Raw genomic sequence first — 6,207 nt, forward strand, 5'->3', positions numbered from 1 at the left:
GTTTACAACAATATTACGTCTAATATTGAGACTATTTCTCTATTGATAAAATCAATCTTATCCATACTTAAAATATTGTACCTTTATTTGCATTTCATTTCTTTGCATTATATTTTAAAATAAAACCTCTTTCATCTTGTTTGATAGAAAGACACAAACTCCTTTATTTGACCACAAAAGATAAACAGCTGAGATGATTATGTTCAAGTATGGGAAAATACATTAGCTTCAGGACACTGATGGTTCGCTACCTGGAGTCTCTGTAATGTTTAAGAAATCTGGCATCTTGGAAGACGACATGCACTCTCCCAGGTCAGTGTCAGGTGTCCTCCTCAGTTGCTTGTTTATTGAGACAGGGTCTCTTACTAAACCTGGAGTGTACTAATCTGTTGAGTGTCTGGCCATCGAGCTCCAGGGATCCTCCAGTATCCACATCCTCATCATAGGTGCTGGGGAATCAAACCCAAATCAGGGTCCTCATCCTTGAATTACAAAGACTCTGTTAAGCCATTTCCTCAGTCCCAGGAATGTTTTTGTTTGTTGTTGTTGAGATTTTTGTTGTTGTTGTTGTTGATGATGATGATGTTTTTTTGAAACAGAGTCTCACTGTGTGGGCCTGACTAGCCTGGAACTCATTTTGCAGACCAGGCTGGCCTTGAACTCATAGTGTGACATCTCTGCCTCCTAAGTGCTGGGACTGAAGGTGTGTGCCACCATGCCCAGCACCCCATGAATTCTTTACACAAATGAGGTGGTTTACCCACAGTTTGATCCATTCATTTTGTTCTTCCCCTCCTTCTGGGTATCAAACCGGTGTGAATTTGAGAAACATACTCTCCCACCAAGCTACTCTCAAGTCAAGTTTTAAGCGCTGTGACCCTTAGGAAAATTGCTTATTTTCTCTGACCTGTACTGTAAGCACACACTGAAATCAGGTGTGCTGTCTATAGAGCTTATAATCTCTCTACTATCAAAGAGTTTAGCTGGAATTCATTGATCAGGGGAATTTAACGTTATACGTGTGCTAAATGGGCCTTAATCTAAGAACAAGTGGGACTGTATAGAGAGCAGAGGAAGCCCGCACCGAGTCTGAGTGTGCTGAGTGAGGGTGTGCTGTCGACATGGGCATGGCTGTGTCAAGAACACCACCGCCTCGGAGCCATGGAGCAAATGACAAAGGAGAACCCAAGGGTGAAGATCAGAGGGAAGTGGCAAAGCCTTCCCTTCCGGCCTGAGTGTGGATGCCGATAATATGTGCAGAAATTATCCCCCATATTATTCTCCCAGTAGATGTTCCCGGCCTGAAGACTGTTCCCCTACAGAGAATGCTCTTACTGAGATCATCCAAACCTGTTTCCTTCATCTGGCTATAAACCATAAACTTCGCCCCCTTGGTTATCTGTACTAACCTCTCTTCCTTGTTCAACTTTCTATACTAAACATACTGAGCTTCTGGGGTGCTGGGGTTTCTGCAGCAGAGAGTCCAGCCCATCAGACATTTGTCTGTCTTTTCTCCATTTCCTCACTGCCCCAGGCAGGTCCAAGTCCTTGGTAGCCATGGATGAACTTGGCAGGAATGGGTGTTCGTTTTACATAGCATTCAAGGGCTGGTGAATGAACTTCTGAGTCATGGGAATTGAGGCAGTTACGATACCCTGCATTCTGGACTGGGTATCTGAGTAAAAGAGGTGAGATTCCCTGAGAAAGGTGCTAGTGTTTATGAGTAGCAAGAGTCATGTCTGATCCAGCACCAAAGACAGTTTCCAGCAGCAGAAGTACATATGAGTGAGGCAGGAGAACAACTCCTTTGGGAAGCAGAATGGAAGCTACTCCCTTCTGGATTGGAAAGGCAATGGCATGGAAGTGGTGTGAAAAGGGGTCATGGATTCCTGGCAGAGAGGGAAACACAGACAAGAGCTGCAAGAGATGGACTCAAAACAGGTTCTTTTCCTGTGATCACAGATCAGAGTATGTGAAGAGATAAGCTAGCAGAGATGTGAAAGATGTTGGCATGGAAAGGAGGAAGTGATAGACCAGGATCTTGGGAATAACAAGATGGTGGTACCTAAGTCCAGGGACTACTGAGCCATGATTAGTGGGTGTGCCTTTATGTGTTTATGGATCAAGTGTGGGGGGGTGTTTTTGACAGGGACTCAACTCTATAGACCAGGATGGCCTGAGACTCATAGAGATTGCCTGCATCTACTTTCCAAGTGCTGAGGTTAAAGGTGTGCACTATATGTGTGTTGGTATAAAGAAGTTGGATTTCCTGCCCACTCTCAACTGCAGGCATCTTCTCAGTAAATGTGTCCTGTGCTAAGTGGCAGGACCATTTATTTGGGTTAAAACTTGGACCAGTAGATGTGGGAGGTGGGAGAAGACACTGATGAACACTGATGAGCAGTGCCCAGAGCTGGTTGGTGTCATTTTCTCTGGCTTGCTCAGCTGCTGTTGGAGGACGAAGTATTCATTCAGGGTGGACCCATGCTGGGATCTGACCAGTGGGATGAGGGACCTACTTTCCAATAACTGCTCAGCTTGAGAATGACTAATCGATGGGTCAAGGACAGCAAGAGGATATTGATAGCAGTAATCATGATGGTGCTAAAATAGGAAATGAGAGCTTCAAACGCCAAGGCTCACTGTTGCTTAAAACCATTAACATCACACACTACTCTATGATTTAATTAGAATACTGGAAGGAAGAAAGCTTATTGATAACAATACCATCTTGAGAATACAAAGGCTTTAGTTGTTGCTGGAAAGATGAGGAAGAACAATGATGAACATTTACAAATAAGTTATGGGATAGGCAGGCAGGCAGGCAAGCAGGCGTGCACATAGCAGTAGAGCCAGGGAGGAGAAAGGACTCAAATTAGATACCGACCAATGTTGTACCTTGTTTTCACGAAATTGAGCTCCTGCCAGGTCTACTGGCTGTGATAATTTTTTAATGGATTCATGCTTATAGAATGTAATAACTAACTTCAGCGATAAGATTACCAGAAAGAATACACACTTTTTATTCCCCCAGCTCCCCACCGCCCCTTTTTCTTGGCTCTTTGGAGAGTCTATGTAGCTCAGACTGGCTTCAAATGCTGGGTCTTCCAGTTTCAGCCCCTCACATGCTAGGATTACAGCTGTGCACCACTACACCCAGCTCCATGCTTCCTCTAAGAAGCTGAACATACTCTCTATGTTCTTACTATACAAAACTACACTGTTTATATGCGTAAGAATTAGGGTTAGTCATTCGTCCCGTTAGCTGCAGCCGTCAACTTGACACAGATCAGAGTCATCTGAGGGAGTTTCAACTGGGGGATTGCTTCAAACAGACTGGCCTATGGACATGTCTGGGGGCATTTTCTTGATTGTTCATTGATGAGCACTGGGCAGATGGCCCTTGTTTATATATTAAAAAAAAAAAAAAAAAAAAAAAAAAAAAAAAAAAAAAGCTGGCCTAGCAACAGCCAGGAGAGCCAGCCAGTATCATTTTTCCATGGTTTCCTGCTGTGAGTTCCTGTCTTGGCTTCCTTCAACTGTGGACTAGAAGCTGTAAGCTGAAATAAACCCTTTCTTCCCCGAGTTGCCTTTGGTCAGCGTTTTAGTACAGCACAAAATAAGTAGGACAGTCATCTAGGTTGAAGTCATGGTGGCCATATATAGAACCCTCATCAGTACCTCACTGCTCAACGGCTCTTACTCTGTGTCACCAATTCACTTGTTTTCAGAGCACACTGAAACCTTTTGCCCCTGTTTTACCCAGACATGACAGCCCCACAGAAACCAATTCCACAACAGAAGGCAAAGCAAGTTTCTTTATCAATATTTAAGATCATGTATTGATGCAGGGCATCTTCTCATACATGATCTCATTTGGTCCCCACTAGAGAGCCCTGTGAGGTAGAATTATCTCCCGCAGAGGGCACCTCCCCAACACTACTTGTGATACTGTCAAGTTGACAGGGTTTAGAACCACTTAGGAGATAACACTCTGGGCATGTCTGTAAAAGAAGTTTCTAGATTCGATTGAGGTGGAATGATCTATAGGGTCCTGGACTGAATAAACAGGAGAAAGTAAGTTGAGCCCCAATATCCATCTCTCTGTTTCCTGGGTGTGATGCAATGGGATTGGCTGCCATGAGCTCTTGCTGCAATGATGGACTGTGTAAGTGTTGATGGACTGTGTAAGTGCTGATGGACTGTGTAAGTGTTGCAGCTTGGATAGAAAGGTATCCTGGTAGTCAGGAGCCAAGAAATACCACAAAGTCACTGCAAGTATAGCAGCTTACAGCCCCGCTCCAGGAAATTACTACACAGAGACTTATCTTGCTCGCTCTGCGTTTCATGGCATCATCTCCTCTGACTTTACCCTCTACTTTCCAACATTCTCTCTGCCCCCAAAATACTGCCTAGCCATCAGCCAATCAGTTTTTTTGTTTTTTATTAACAATGAGAGCAACATTCACCGTATACAGGATTATTTCACAGTATGTTATAGGCTCTGCTCGCTTAAGGGCAAGTTTCCCCAGAGAAAGTGTTACAGCTCTGCTTAGGTGCCCAGGAGTGTAACAACTCTACTCTCACAATGGAGTACTACTCAGCAGAGAAAAACAATGAAAGCATGAAATTTGCAGGCAAATGGATGGAACTAGAAAAAATCATCCTGAGTGAGGTAACCCAAACCCAGAAAGACAGTCATGGTATGTACTCACTCATAGGTGGATTCTAGATATAAAATAAAGAACAATCAGACCACAACCCATAGAACCATAGAGGCTATATATATATAGCATGGAGGTCTCTCAGACGACTGTGGCTTATAATAAATTTCACTTTTACTCAATTATTGAAAAAAAATAGCCAAATGAATGGAAACACATGAACTATGAACCAAAGATTGAGGGGCCCCCAGCTGGATCAGGCCCTCTGAATAGGTGAGACAGTTGATTGGCTTGGTCTGTTTGGGAGGCAACTAGGCAGTGGGACCAAGTCCTGTGCTCATTGCATGAGTTGGCTGTTTGAAACCTGGAGCTTATGCAGGGACACTTGGCTCAGTCTGGGAGGAAGGGACTGGACCTGCCTGGACTGAGTCTACCAGGTTGATCGCAGTCCTCGGGGGAGGACTTGTCCTGGAGGAGGTGGGAATGGGGGGGGTAGGCTGGGGTGAGGGGAGGGGGTGGGAGGGGAGAATAGGGGAACCCATGGCTGATATGTAGAACTGAATGGTATTGTAAAATAAAATTATATATATATAAAAACTTTATATATATATATATATATATATATATATATATATATATATATATATAAACTCGACTCTCTTAGGGGAAGGTCTCCCCAGCGAAACTGTTACAGCTGGGCTTCACTCCAGTGAAAATGTCATGCCACACAACAAACCTCACTCAAGACATTTATTGGGAAAGAAGAATCGAGGAGGGTGGCTGCCTCTAGGGTGAGGCAGCAGTCAACTGAACAGGGTACAGAGCGTATATAGGGTTCCTTGGAGGGCGGGGGTAGGGGAGATAGGTGTGTGTGTGGGGGGGGGACTTTCCAGGGTAGTTTGGGATTAGTGGGATTTAGTGCTCAGGGGGCCCGGGGATTGGTGGAATCTCAACCCCTGTTCCCAAGCCAGGGCCAGAGTGTTTTTCCTTTGGTTCTTTTCACCCTACAGACTATACCCTCAAACTGTGAGTCGAAATAAACCCTTCCTTGAGTTGCTTTTGTGAGGTGTTTTAATCACAGCAATGAGAAAAGAAACAAACTACACAATGTAGTTTGAAACTGTACTATAAAGAACTATTGGAAAAGTGAATTCTCTGGGTAAAAGACAACAGACTCCCAAATATTGCTGTAGATTAGTTCCCCAGGCAAGGACTCTAAGGGCGGAACTTACAAGAATATCAAAAGGAAACCTTTTTCTCTGGAGCAAGTGTTACACTGAAGAAGGAATTCAAGCCCTAATGGGTTGAAATAGATGATTTGGGGGTACTGACTCTGAGCCCACAACTCTTTTCCTCTGTATTTCTTCCAACTTATCTCTCTTCCCTTTATACACTAGCAAATTTACTGTTTCCATTCAATAAACGTTTACTGACCCGGAACTATCAATGCAGCAGCCTTATGTCGCCATTTAAATTTATTAAAATTAAGTAAAGTAAGAAATTTGGTCCTTCAATTCTGCCAATCCCAAATCACATCTCAAAC

The 6,207-nt window shown here is 43.8% G+C and overlaps 1 protein-coding gene across 2 annotated transcripts in view; it reads right to left on the bottom strand.

Moving 5' to 3' along the window:
• Positions 1–6,207, bottom strand: part of Iqck (IQ motif containing K) — a 121,968-nt gene that overhangs the window by 114,749 nt on the left and 1,012 nt on the right. The gene's annotated exons all lie outside the window — the stretch shown is intronic.

The sequence above is a fragment of the Peromyscus leucopus genome, chromosome 1 (genome assembly GCF_004664715.2).
Source record: "Peromyscus leucopus breed LL Stock chromosome 1, UCI_PerLeu_2.1, whole genome shotgun sequence".
NCBI lineage: Eukaryota > Metazoa > Chordata > Mammalia > Rodentia > Cricetidae > Peromyscus > Peromyscus leucopus.